The sequence below is a fragment of the Rattus rattus genome, chromosome 10 (assembly GCF_011064425.1).
Source record: "Rattus rattus isolate New Zealand chromosome 10, Rrattus_CSIRO_v1, whole genome shotgun sequence".
In the NCBI taxonomy this organism is placed as follows: Eukaryota; Metazoa; Chordata; class Mammalia; order Rodentia; family Muridae; genus Rattus; species Rattus rattus.
Window position 1 is genome coordinate 28,431,727 of NC_046163.1, and position 15,325 is coordinate 28,447,051.

At 36.7% G+C, this 15,325-nt stretch overlaps 1 pseudogene; it reads right to left on the reverse strand.

Moving 5' to 3' along the window:
* The window catches only part of LOC116911614, an 87,537-nt pseudogene extending 77,844 nt beyond the window's left edge, over positions 1-9,693 (reverse strand).
* Between the last annotated feature and the right edge of the window lie 5,632 nt (positions 9,694-15,325).

Genomic DNA, 15,325 nt, shown 5'->3' on the forward strand with positions numbered 1-15,325 from the left:
CCACAGTGTTATTTTATCTGCCTCTCTCCCACTACTTGGCTGTGATTAACATGATAAATTGAATCTATTTTGCTGTCAGATACGTAATTGTGCAGCGTGGTTTTCATGGATGATGCAGGCATTTCAGTAATGTAGCCAAGATAAGAGAACTCGACTCTCACTATGCTGAAGGGCAGATTAACCTTGAAGAAATCTATACAGTAGAGAAATGGTGGGATGAATTTACAGATCAGTGGTAGAAATCTTACTCAGCATGTATGAGGTTTTTGGTTCCACCTCTGCTACTGCTAAAAACAAACAAAAATACACAATGTTATTTGTAAACTAACTGTAACCTGAGTTGAGAGCCAGTGGTTTATAAAAATTGATGCATAAGAGAACTCCAGTATTCTATGTATAACATGCATTCAATAAATATTTTTCTTCGATCAATTAAAAAAATGTATGAGTAAATGAATGGGAAAAGTACAGTAGGAGGTAGAAAAATAAGTTGAAATAATATATTTATTGAAAATTATTCCAGAAAACACTTTAAATAAAAACCTACCCCTTTAAATAAAAACCCACCCCTTCCTTTATTTACATTGATAAATAATAGTATGTTTAAATACTTCTTTATTTGTAATAGACCTATAAATATATAATTATATATATTTGATTAAATTAAATTACTTTGAAGCTAAATGCAGTTGTAAACTATCACAATAAAAGTCTTTGACTCATTAGACTAATTTGGAAAATGTGATTTGTTTATGAGACAGACTCACTAAGTACCCTTGGCTATTTGTACCAGGTGAGCTTAGAATTCTGAGAGACCTACCTGCATTTGCATGTTGGGCTTAAATGAGCCATCACCTATGTAGGCACCTAGTCTACATAGGGAGAATTTTTTCAGAATCAAATGTTTCCAACAACCTTATAATCTAAAGAAAAGAGACTCAACTATATACAGCATAGGGTTAAATGCATTCAACCAGGGTATGCCTTGTACTTAACCTCACAAGTCAATAAAATACCTCCCTCCAGTTCTACTTTGTGAAAATTTGTGCCATTTGTGTGGTCTCAACCAACACACTCATCTCAGAAGTTGGGCTTCATTTTGCTTACATATTATATTTACTGCTTTAGTGTATCATCAAACACAAACGCTGGTTTAATTTTCATATGCAATAAATACAGTTTGTTGGGTTTAAAATATCAATAATTCTTATTACAGTACTTCCCTTTCTGAAAGTAATATTCATCCAGGTAACCTTGCCAGACTGAAGTCCAAGTACCTCTGTCTTTCCCACAGGTAGCCTTTCCTGATCTTAAAGCACAGGGTTCTCTATTCTATCTATTCTCCTGTGACAATCCCAACTCTCGTCCCTCTACATTTCTTCATGCCATGTACCATTTTTCCCTCCCTACACATTTCATGACATGTAGCTCTCTGGGATTTACCTAAGACACAGTTCCTTGGGTAAACTTGAGTTAAATATCTGAATAAATAGGATAATAGTCTCTCAAAAAACACAATGTTAGAATTAATAAAATAAATGTTTATATTTTGAAAGATAAATTCTGGCATGATTTACTTCCTCTATTGATGCACAGGAACAGCATGATCACCATTATTAGATAAAGTAGTACTGCTCAGAATAGTTTACGCAGATTTTTTTCCTTTCTCATCATATTCTCATGTTGCATTTTTTCTTTCTCTCTCTTGATCTGCTTTTTACTTTCATGTCCTAAAAGTACCTGTGCGTGAGCACACACACACACACACACACACACACACACACACACACACGCACGCACGCACGCACGCACGCACCATTGCACATTCATACATATGGCTATTAAAATCAGATTATGATGCATGTGAGAGTAAACAATATCTCCTCATAAATGGACTCTATAACAAGAATTAACCAGATTCTCAGCAGGTTTTGTCTCATTTCGCCTCCATTTGGGTAATGAAGAGTGAGATCCAGATGAGTTAAGAACTCTTGTGGAGTTCACTGCGTGTGATTGGTGTGCTTATGAAACTAAGCAGCTAGTTAAGTCATGATGATCTTGAATACCTTACCTGTTAGTGTCTTGCTTTTATTTATGCTGCGTACATTATGCTCCTCCTGGGCTCCATAGTAATTTCTGTAGAATTGGCTATTAACAAATATTTTTCGACATTAATGATAAGATACAAGAACATTCTACAGAGATTTGTGGATGCAAGAGAAACGAAGTTTCTTAAGGAAACAAAATAATAAATAACCAACCAAACAAACACTTTGAAAGTCAATTCCTTTTGTTAAATATCTGATATTTAATAAGTTATAATATTTACTGGCAACAAAATATGACTTCCACCCTGAAATATTTGCCACCCATGCTGGGAAAATAGGTCCACTTGCAGCTAGGATGGCATGAGACAATTTCATGACGCATGACAAACAGGGATAATCTGTTTGTTAAGAACAGAGTAGTTAGACTTAAATATCAAGCTTCCACTTTAAAGTGGCTTAATGCAGGGTGATCTTCCCAGGTAGAAAAGAGTAAAAGAACATATTATCAATCTGGGCACCCAGCACTTGTACAGGATTGCTTCTGTACAAGGTATGAAGTGGTAAGGGATCAAAACTGCTTAATGGTTCCAGACATCTTCAAAATTAGAATTCTCAATAGCTCCGATTTAGAATTGCGTCCTTCTCTCTTGAACTATGACATTCAACCAAAATGTGTTTGTCCAATGAATGCTGTGTGTTTGGAAATGTCTTAGACTGAGGTTTAGCAAGATCCCGAGTTGACAGTGAGAAAGCATCAGTCCTTCTTTGTTAAAGAATATCATGAGCACAGGGGGAATTCTTAAGTTTCAGAACCAGACATCCAGAAAGAAGGAGATCTCATGAGGGCACAACTCAAAGATGTTGCAAAACCTGTTCAATTGTCAGAAGGTTTTGGTAGAAAAACTGACTCATAATATTTGCTGGGAATGTCATCTGTAAGTCAATGTGTGTTAGTCTCCTACAACTGCTGTCAGTACACAGATTCCCTATATGACTCCCTGCGATTTCATATTCATAGCTTCCCCTTTATAAGTTCCTGCCTATGGAATATTGTTTATAGCTGATGAACCTAAGCCAGCGCATCATTTTCACCTACATTTCACTCCCACTAGAATTCTTTCTTAGTACTATACATCGTATGGATTTTGAGAAATGTGTGAAATATGCATTCACTATTTTACCGAACAGAATATATTTCCTATCCTGCACTGCATTCCTATTCCTTGTTCTCATGCTTTCCTCCCATGAACCTCAGACACTGATTAACCTATTTACTGTCCTAATAATTCTGCTGCTTCATAAGTGTCAATCACATAGCATGTGGCACTTTTCAGGCTGATGTCTTTTATGTAATTGTATGCACTTTAATTGCGACCGTATATTTTTCTTTGTTGTCCACTCTTTCCTTTGTACTAAATAATAGCACATGTACAGATGAACCACAGGATATTTAACTCCTCACATGTGGAGAGTTTCTCTTTTTGCTTCCAAGTTCTGACAATGAACAAACCACTGTAAACATCTCCATGTTGATTTCTTGTATAATCACATGTTTTAAAATCCTTTGTGTTAATTCCAGGTTGTGTGGTTAAAATCTAGTTCTTTAAGAATGTGCCAAGTTATTTTTTCAAGAACTTGTACTTTATTTTCTGATATAAAGAATTTCTTATACTAAAATATTTATATTAGTTATATATTGCTTAGCAAAGAGCAAATTAAACATATTTACACACTTGTGTCTCTCTAGGGAAAATTAGAAAAAATGAGATTTTTAACACATGTTGTTTTTGCTTTTTTAATTTTTTATTGGTTATTTTATTTATTTGCATTTCAAATATTGTTCCCCTTCCTGGTTTCCTCTCGGCAAACCCTGCATCCCATTCTCTCTTCCCCCTGCCTCTATGAGCTACTCCTCTACCCACACAAACCTTACTGCTCTAGCATCCTCCTGAGCTGGGGTACCAAGCTTCCATGTGACCAAGGTCCTCTCCTTCCATCGATGACAGATAAGACAATCCTCTGTTACATAAACAGCTGGAGCCATGGGTCCCCCCCATGTGTACTCTTTGGTTGGTGGTTTAATCCCAGGAGCTCTGGGCAATCTAGTTAGTTGATATTGTTGTTCTTCCTATGGGGCTGCAATTCCCTTCAGCTCCTTCAGTCCTTCCCCTAACTCCTCCATTGGCATCCCTGTGTTCAGTCTGATGGTTGGCTTTGAACATCCACATCTGTATTTGTCAGGCTCTCTCAGAGCCTCTCAAGGGACAGCTATACCAGGCTCCTGTCAGTAAGCACTTCTTGGCATCAGCAATAGTGTCTGGGTTTGGTGTCTGCAGATGGGATGGATCCATAGGTGGGACAGTCTCTGGATGGCCTTTCCTTCAGTGTCTGCTTCACTCTTTGTCCCTTTCTATTTCCTTTAGATGGGAGCCATCCTGGGTTACAATTTTTGAGATAGTAGCAAAGTTCTACAATCAGCTAAAAGCACTGGCAAGAGTGAGACAGGACTGGCTGAAGGAGACCTGAAGATTCCTAGAACTTAAACAGCTAGTGGAGGTCCTGGCTACACAAGCCAGCACCGTAGGGATAGGGACTACTCAAATGCAGCAAGTATAAGGCTTAGGGAGACTTGTGTAATGTCATCTCGCATGAAAGGAAGTCAGCCGTGGTGTTGACAGGGTTTGCAACAGTGGTCCCAGAATCATCTAAAAAGTGAAGAGGTTCAAGTCTTTTTTCAGATACTAATGCCTGTTGCATTTCCCTCCCATATGCTGCTATCATAGCAGTGAACTTCAGCAGGCTTTACTTGCAACTTGTGTAACATTTCCTGCTTTTTAAGTCTTATTGATCAAGCTTGTGAGCCACACTCACAGTAATGGTTGTGATACCTACTATAGTTTCTTCCTTTGGAGTAAACTACATAAAAAAGACACAATGAAAATGAACGTTAAGATTTGTACACATGTATACTTCAGGTTGAGCATAGCACCCGAACCTTACCTTCTATTCTGCCTTTCTCAACATTTCCCTCTTTTCTCCTCTCTGCCACATCGATAGGTTCACATCTACGTCCAGATCATAAATGATTGTATGTATCTATAAGTCTCTGAACTACAAGTGAGATAAAATACTCCCTTTGACTATGAGACTGGCTTGATTCGTTGTGATGTAGAAATACTGGCTTAATGTCCTTGGTAAGGTAAGGTAAGGCAGATGTGACTTCCCATGGACACAGAGAAGTTAATGAGAAAGTGAGCTAAGAAGAAATTAAAAAATACTGGAACAGAAGAACAGAGCATTATAGCTACATATAAGAATGTTTGAGAGGACAGGATAGATTCTCCCAGAGACCCTCCATAGTAATCCCAGTCTTATTCATGCCTTCATTTTCTTAGAGGGACACCACCCTTCATGCTGCATCTTTGGATTTTCAGATGTGTGTTTCCATAATATCACTTTTAAATCATTTATATATACATATATTTATTCCTGTGATGGGGCTTTTGCATGTGTGCTACAGCAATATTGATATCAGAAGACAAATTCCATAACTTAATAATCTCTCCCTTGTTTTGAGGCAGTATCTTTTTAAAAATAATTTTTATGAAGATTTTATACATAAAAACAAAGAATTTTGACCATATCTATCCTACACTGCCCCCAACTTCAACTTTTCCCAGACACAGCCAATCATTTTTTTTCCCAACCCGACACTCCCCATTTTAACTGACATAGTATAGTCAGTGTTTCCATTACAAGCACGGGTATGAGTACATATTCTAGATCATGGACAACCTAGCAGAGGCCATACACCTGAAGTAATTGATTCTTTCTCTTCCATATGCTGTCTACCAATGTGCCTCCTCTAAAATGGGGGCTCTCATAAACCACTCCTCTCTCCATGCTGAAACTTTGATTAGCTTACTTTAGTGAAAGCAACTTTCACCACTGTAAGTCCACGTGTGTTGCAGCCTTGTTTTGTTAAGAAAACACTGACTTGCAGCCATCCTCCCAACCTTAGGCTCTTACAATCTTTCTGCTCCATCTCTTTTATATTCCCTGAGCCTGGGTGGTAGACAGTGTGCTACAGATGTCCCATTTAGCATTTGATACTCTATCATCACTTCTCTGTACTTTGACCTGTTATGGATCTTTTTATTAACCACTGCTTTCACCAAAATAGGTTTTTCTGACGAGAGATCAAAGCATAACTAATCTATCGGTAGAAAGACACATAATTAGACAATGGTTTGATGCTAAGACCATTAAACAAATTAATGGAACTAGGTTAACCCTTAGGCCTATTACTTTCCCTACCACAGGTTCTTGGCAATTTAGGACAAAGTTCTAATGTGTAGAATGGGCGAAATCCAACCATAAAGCAAATGTTTACCTTTGTAACACCTATTACATTGGTCCTATCTTTACAGATCCACCACTATGGTATTTTGTAGGGGTCACAGGCTGGGCAATACATTACTCACACAGCAGCCTGTGTAGCAACTTGTAGAGCTAAGGAAACTAGACGGTAGTGAGGAAATTTCCAAACCTGTATCATCTAGATTTTACCATACCATGTTACTCAAGTATGGGGTATTATTATCAAATACTGGTGAGGAATCAACAATGACAGTATTCTATATTGTTCTGTCAATCAATGTGATCCTCCCTCTGACCATGAACTGTAAGGGAGGTATACCATAAATTGTTCTCAACTTTATATGTGATACTGTAGTACGACAGTCTGGCTGTCGGGCTGTTTGTCTCAATTCTCTGTCTCTGTGTGTTTTTGTGTCTGTGTTGTCTGTGTATGTACCTATGTGTGTGTGTGTTTTCTGTCTGTCTGTCTCTGTCTGTCTTATCTGTGTCACCAGTGTCTGTGTCTCTGTGTGTATACCTATGCCTGTGCTATCTCTGTCTATCTGTGTGTCAACTGTATCTGTTTCAGTGTGTATCTATGTCTGTCTGTGTGTCTCTGCCTATGTGTATATCTATGTGTCTGTGTTTCTGTGTGTGTGTGTCTGTGTCCATATCTATGTCATCTGTGCCTGTGTGTGTCTTCTGTGTCTGTTTCTGTGTCTCTGTGTGTGTGTGTGTGTCTGTGTGTCTGTGTGCCAGTGTGTTTGTGTGTCTGTGTGTCTGTGTGTCTGTGTGTCTGTATGTCTGTTTGTGTGTGTCTCTGTGTCATCTGTTTCTATACCTCTGTCTTTGCCTGTGCCTGTGCCTATACTTGTGTCTGTGTGCCCCTTCTTCAGCTCCCAAATCCCTGTAAAAGTGCTAGGATTAGACATACTTGCTATGGCTTTCAAATTTTAATGTGGGTTCAAACTCAAGGCAGTGTCCAATACTTTCTATCCCCTGAGTCATCTCTCCTTACCAGTGAGCAAATTTACATACTTTCTATCCAGTTACCAAGTTTGTGATTGTTTTCAACAATAGTCATAGGAAAGAAAGACACATGAGCTTTAACATGCATTTCATGTTCTTTCTCTTTTGCTCATCATTTCTATCTGGTTGGTCTTTCTCTACTTATAAGACACTACAAAAATGTTTATGTAAAATTCAATTGCAAGAGGCTATAATATAAAAATCATGTCTGTACTTTATTCCTTTCAGCTACAGTACTCAGGGAGATAAGAAAGACAAAAGCAAGGGGGAGGGATGGTTTATCCTCATGAAACACCACATTAACAAAAAACAAGACAACAAAAGTAAGTATGTATTTTTAAAAAGTAAAACATTTTACCCATTTTCTAGCATTTTCAGGATAAAAAAGTTGGTGTTTTAATAGGATGGCAATGATTCTTTACCAATATTTTATTCATTATGGCGTGACGGTGTTAACTTTCCCCAGAGGTACTTGTTTTTTGGACATATACTGTGACAGCTGGGAAGTCAGTGAGGAGACATTTGTGTGGCAGGGTCCCTGATATTTGACACAAAGTTCTTATTTCCCCGACACACATTTACTGGAATTCTTTCAGTTAAGTCTGCTCATGTCACCACTCTCTCTCCATAAATAGAGCAGATATGACAAATGTCAGTCCTTCCCTGAGCCAGGAGGGCTCTTCTCCCGGCATTCACCTTTGCAGTCACCTCTTGGAGGCCCTGGCCTCCTGCAACATAATGCAGTATCATCACATGTGACTGTGGATTGTCTGGCCTGCAAGGATGTAGTGTGAGACAGTCCAATACTTGTGTTAAACTATCAAGACTTCTGTGGCATTTACTGCAATGCATTTAAGGTCAGTAAGGCCTTAAATGGAATTACTTCTTCATCCTATGTTTCTGAATTGATGTAGCTCAGAAATTAATCTATTAAATGTGATTATGATGTTGCAATAATTTTCCATGAAAGAATTCAAACTTCAGAATGCTCTATATCATTAATTCCCTTTAAAATTGAACACAATTAGAAGTAAGGAGAAAGACTCTAATTTTAAGGTGGAAGTACAAAAACAGGCTGTCATAGCTCACGCTTTCAATGGCAGCACTTGGGAAGCAAAGGCAGGAGGGCTGAGAGTCGAATGTTTTTCTCAGATACTTGAAAAATTCAAGGCCAGTTTGGATTATAGAGCCTGTTTGTAAAAACATTACCAAAGAACAAGGTTTTAAAAGGAGTACATATTCATATGTCATATACACGTACCACTTTCTTTCTCTCCACAAATTTAGGGTTTTTCTTTCTGACACTATTTTTATTAATTCTTAGAGGAGATTTAACACAGTATATCTTGATATTTTTTTGTTCCCTGTTATCTCCACATCCTGAATGCTTCCTGATCTTTAAATTTGTATATAAACAGTTTAGTTGGTCAAAGCCAGGAAATGTGTGTGTGTGTGTATGTGTGTGTGTGTGTGTGTGTGTGTGTGTGTGTGTATGTGTGTCTGTGTGTCTGTGGGTGTCTGTGTGTGTGTTTGTGTATGTGTTTAGTAATTTTCATTTTAAGTTTCTTTCTATTTAAAATGGAACTGGCTTGTTTGTCCTTTCTTCTACCCCTTCCCATGATGCTGCTTCTGCCATTCAAATTCATGTCCTCTCCTTCTTTAAAATTTATTGCTTCCCTACTTCATTCTGTCTCTCCCCTTTGTATTAGTAAGTCTGTTCGTGTTGTCTTTATTCAATTCTTACCTAGGCACCTGATCTGTTTGGTTATCATGGGTGGAGCCTCACTGACATGGTAGGAGGCACAGTGTTATGGAAGTCCTTATGCTTCTCTGGTTCTTACAATCTCCCAGCCTTCTTTTCTGTGATGTTCTCTGAATGTCTTATTACAGGAGTTGTATTGGAGTTGTATGCATTGAACTAGGTCAGCCCAAGGTCAGCATTTCTCTTCACTTTGAAGAATCATAGTTTTGTGTAATTTTTTTTTCGTCGTTGAAAAGAGAAGCTTCTTTGATCAGGGAATGAAATCTACACTTACCTGTGGGTATGAAAATAAGTATATAGATTGCAGTTATAAATTATACTAGTTTATTTAATTGCTACTAGTAGGTTCTACTCTAAGATCTACAACTTTGCTAGACCTGGGTAGTGGTTATGTTTCTATACCAGAAGCCTATGTCCAATCAGACAGCTTTTGGTTATCATCAAGATATGAGTGTTACTATTGCAATACTAAGCATATCTTACCCTGTAGGCCATGGTCGTAGTTCAGAGATGTCATATCTAAGTAGGACTATTTTTTTTTCTCTTTCTTGGCAGCTTGCTTACCACCTTGCAGTACTATATAAACTAGTCCTTGGGTAGGAGCTGTCAGGTCATATCCAGTTTGAGTTCCCCAAGTCCTGTGTCCTAACTCTATGGTGTCTTCAACAATGGATACTTACATTTATTGGGAGGCGACCAATAATAATAGACTATATTGTTTGGGGATTCTCTCAGCCTCTTGGGGAGACAGTTTTCAGCCTATGTGACATAGGTTCATTTAAACTATATGTGCATGCACATATGTTTGCATATATTACATGTAATATTACATAATAAAATAAATTAGTTTGTCCCTTCTGGCTTCTTAAAAGTTCCCTGGTGTTATATATTGAACCCTGTCTTAGTCACTGTTCTGCTGCTGTGTAGGACTCCATGAGCAAGAACACTCTTATAAAAGAAACATCTAATTATAGAGTCTTGCTTACAATTTCAGAGGCTTAGTCCAATGTCATGGTGGGAGCATGACTAGCAATAGCTGATAGCTATGTTGTGATCTGCTGCCAAAAGACAGACTCTAGGCCTGGTTGGGTTTTTAAGACCTTAAAACTCATCCCCATGGCATACTTCTTCCAACAAGGCCTCACATCCTAATCCTTACAGTACTTTTAACATGTTTGCTCCCTGGTAAGTGAGCATTTAAATAAGTGAACCTATGCAAAGGGTGAACCAACACAACTTCTAATTTAAGTCCCTCCATTTTGTTTTTCTCATTTTTCCATTCACATTTTTTCGATCCTATGCTTCTTCTCTCCTGCACTATCTCTTGTCAGCTGTGCTGGCCTTCCAGAGGCTGTTAAAGAGTTTTTCTGTCCCTGCTTTAGCCATATTTCTGGAGTCTTATGTGTAGGAATTGTGTTGTAAATGTATTGATTGAGGACAGCTACCCTATGGATGCCCCATCTCTTCATTTTGAGTAGTTGTAACTCTCCAAAATTAATTCAGTCACAAAAGTAAAAGCTTCTTTGATAAAGTGAGAGATGCACTTGTCTCTATTTAATAATGGGTGTTTAGAATATAGTTTGCAGATTATATTTGTCTAGGAAAATGGCAGTTAGAGGCTCTCTGCTCAGTTTTGCAGCTTTACCAGTCACTTCAGTTGCCTTGATATACAGTGTAAGACCTACATCCTCTTCTACTTGTGGACCTTAAAGCCACCGTGAGTGTTGGAAACCCCCAGTATTTAAGTGCACTATTCCTCATAACCTCATATCTTGCCATGCTGGCGTCTCTCTGTTGTGGTGTGCTGGTGTATTGCTGGATAGAACTGCTAAACACAACACAGTTCAATGTGGCTTTGTTGATAATAACTAGGGAGTGCTAGCAATTTTAATATACTTCAGGTGTTTATAATGGTAATGTGGCACATGCACTACGCAGCTAGGAAAAATTGAAATTATGCATTTTAGACTCTTAATCTTCCACTAAAAGCAGTAGTTAAAAACAGACACACATAAAATGACCATTTGATGAAATATCACGAGTTGTAAAATGTAATTTTTTTTTTAAAATGGAGAGACTTATGGAAATATTTATTTGTAAAAAAAAAATACTTGACAGTGTTCTCATGAAAAATAGCATGATTTTAGTATAGCAGTCCATGATCATGGTTAATAAAGTATGCATTATGAAAGAATTGTGTCACAGTGTGTTAGAAAAATAGCTATTATAGCTTAACTATTTGATCAGGTCTCGTGCTTAAGTCGGTTGCTAAAGATTCTGTCACTTCTCCATATTTTGAGATTGACATTGTATAAAATGTAGTATTGACTAGCTTGGCAAGTCTTCTGAGAAATACATAATCTGTAATTTCTTGTTTCAAGAATTCCTTTTAAAAGATGTTCTCATAGGAATTCTCAATCAGATGTGAAGCATAATAGAATTCTCCAGAGAGGCTTATCACAATCGTACCACTTGGAAATGTGTCAATATTCAAGTCTTTAATGATAAAAATAGAATGCATATCATTGAAGCAGAAAACAACAAGAGCACCAGTCTTAGAAACAAGGAGTTTCAGGATCTTACAGGAGAAGAAATTAATAACCCATAGATATTCAAAATTATACATACAGAAAGTTATTAATATAAAATAACAGAACTACTTAGAGATATTAAGAGTGTGAAGAAAGGTAAGCTGTTCAGACAAGTAAGTTAAAACATTATTTTGGGATCAAAAATTTATATATTATGCAAAAATATGAAAGCCATATCTCAAAGTTCTTCCTTTATACTTTCACTGGAATATTGATCCATGAGCTCTTTGGAGACATATTTACACCAATGTACCATCTAGTTCATTATGAAAATTATGTTTAAGAATATTACAAAGAAGGCATTTATTTTTTTAATAACCCTTAATTTATTAGGTGGCAAAACTGAAGCATTGGAAATTAATTTAGAAGATCTGATAGCTTATTTAAGTGAACCAAGTGAAAGTGAGAAGAAGATACCTCCTTGATTCCCTTCATCTTGTATTTAGAAGTAACAAATCTAAAGCATTTAGTAAAATACATTTCTAGACCAATGAAGTTTATCATCATTTTCACTTCTGCGTGATACTTCTTACATCCAGCCAGGTTATCTACAATTGTTAAGTGACATTTTAAATCCTTCATTACTCACTGAAAATCTATGTAAAATAAAACTAAGAGCTATACTCATTAAAATACCAGAAATAGTTTTCAAGTCTAAGCAGTAAGACATTTTCAATGAATAATAATAATAATAATAATAATAATAATATAATAACAATGACAACAACAACAATAATAATAATATAATTGCCATCATTATTACCATTATCCTATCAGGAGGGTACAGTTATCAACCATATAAGTGAACAATTGCTCTAATTATTCAAGTTATTTGTGTCTCCCCTCTTAAGAAGCAAAATTATTTCAAGGTCATCTATAGGGAACCAGAATATAAACTTGGAAGAAATGCAATGAGCTTATTTCATCTTTCATACATAACAGAGGTGTCACTGTTTTGACAGTGCAACAACAAAAATCACTAACATTGACAGAACATTATTACATAGAATTTTCAAAGGTGTGGTAGCATAGAGGTGAATGTCTTCTACTTGGGTCTTCACCACACTTATAGGGAATACAGAAGTATTTTACAGCCATATTCTGATTTATCTGTGTTACTTTTAGCCCTGTTCTTGAGTATAAACCTCATATTTTTCATCACCAGACTCTACTCCAGGGTCCTCACAGAAGCTAGAAAGATCATTCTTAGCACCATTGTAGCCAAATTGATGTATAGCTCTCCTCGGCAGCGATATTCATGGGTTTGTGATGAAAAAGACAGAATCAGTCCAGACACCAACACACTGAGGTCAGCCAGCAACTTCCATTTCTGCCTAAATCATGGCAGACTGGAATTATTCACATTCTGTCTGTCAAAGAACTAGCCTCTTTTAGCAGACCTTCTTAATCTAGAAACAAACTTTTCTACCTAACTGAGGTGAATTTGGAAGTGATTAGACTAAGTTTAGGGGCACCAAAGTGACACTTATGGACATAAGTGGATAATGCTACAGAAAAATAAAAACAGTAGCACAACTCTGGAGAATTTAAAAGTAGAAGATTGGTTTATTTGTTGTTCATACAAAATAGAAATAATTTTAAGACAGTTAATTGTAAAGATAAAAAGAAAATCTAGGAACAAAAACATGTTAAACAAATTTACAAAGAAAGAAATCTCTGTTAGTGAGTAGGCAAAAATACCAGTCAGGGAGTCTCCTGGCCAGTTTTGTGTTAACTAAACACAAGCAAGATTTGAGGAAACCTAAATTAGAAAATGGCCTCTCTAGGATCTGCCTGTGGAAAGCAAGCCGTAAAAGCATGTTCTTAATAAGTTACTGATCTGGGAAGGCCCAGCCCATGATAGGTGGTGCCACCATTAGGAAAGTGGTCACGGGGTGAATATGAGAGCAGGCTGAGCAACAAAGGAAGAGCAATGCAGAAAGCAGCATTCTTTTATGGCTTTGCCATTAGACTCTTCCTCTATGTATCTGCCCTAACTTCCTTCAATAATTAAATTTTACCTGGAATTGTTGAGATATATGATGCCTCATCAAACTACAATGAAAGGAAGTCAACCAATTCTGAAAATAATCCAGATATTGAAATAAAATATTTATCAAAAGAAATGTACAGTAAATATTAAAATAATGTATGGTCAAACACCTTGCACACCAACAACAAGCACACTGAGAAAAAGTTTATGTATTCAATCTCATTTTCCAGAGAATAAAAGACGATAAAATAGCTTGAAAATCACCTAAGCAAGAAGGTGAGAGACATTTACAGTAATAACTTCAAATCTCTGTGGAGACTAAGAACAATACTAGAGAATAGAATGACATTCCGTGTTCATGTATGAGTAGAAAATACATTGTGTAAATGACGATCTTCCCGAAGAAATTTATAAGTGCAATCTCAATCAAAATACCCACAATTATTTACATAAATAGAAAATGAATTCTTATAATTAACAGACATAAAGACTGTAGAGAGTCCGAGCAGTCCTGAGCTGTGCACCCCTCCCCCATGTACTACTGGGGTGATTGATATTCCAGATTAAATAAAAACACAGCAGTACTGACACAAAGACAGAAGTGTTGTCAAATGCAATAAATTAGGAGACGAGAATATGCATACCGGTAACTACAGTCACCTAAAATTTGATAAAGAGATTAATCTACGCTGGAAGAAAGAAAAAAAATTTTAAAAAGATACTGAGAAGCCTGGACATACAGAAGAATAAAATCAAATGAACACACACACACACACACACACACACATATATGTATACATGTATATATACCTATATGTACACGTATGCATATACTGAGTTCACAATGGAAGACATAAAACTGGCTAAGACAAACCACAGAAAGTGTTCTTTATCCTTAACATTAGAGAAATGTGCATAAAAATCAACTCAGATCACATCTCAACCAAGTAAGAATAATGACTATCAACAAAACAATTAACAACACATGCTGGTTAGGTTGTAGGAAAGGGGGAACCTCTTTCTCCTATATAAACTGATTCAACCACTAGAAATCAGTATGGAAAATCCTTAAAAACTAGATATAAATAACCATACTCCCCAGATATCCATCCAATTTCTCCGATATGCCCAAAGGACTTGATATCCTACCACAAAATATTGCTCGGTTATGTCTGTTGCCACCCCTTAGACAATGGCTTGAAAATGCAAACCTAAATCTTCTTCAAGCAATGAATGTATAATTAAACTGGAATACATATCCACTATGGAATATTTTTATCTGTAAATGAAAATGAAATCATGAATTGTTCAGGTAAATGTCTAGAATTAGAAAAGACCATGTTGAATAGGATAACCTGGACACAAAGAGACAAATATCACATGTTCCCTCCCAACTGAAGCTTCTACCTTGGATACTTCAGATGCAACTACATATCCTGAAGTAACTATGAAAAACAGGAAATTAAAATGGAGCATTGCTGAAGGAAAGCAGGGAAGGGGATAGAAATATATATATATATATATATATATATTCATAAATGTC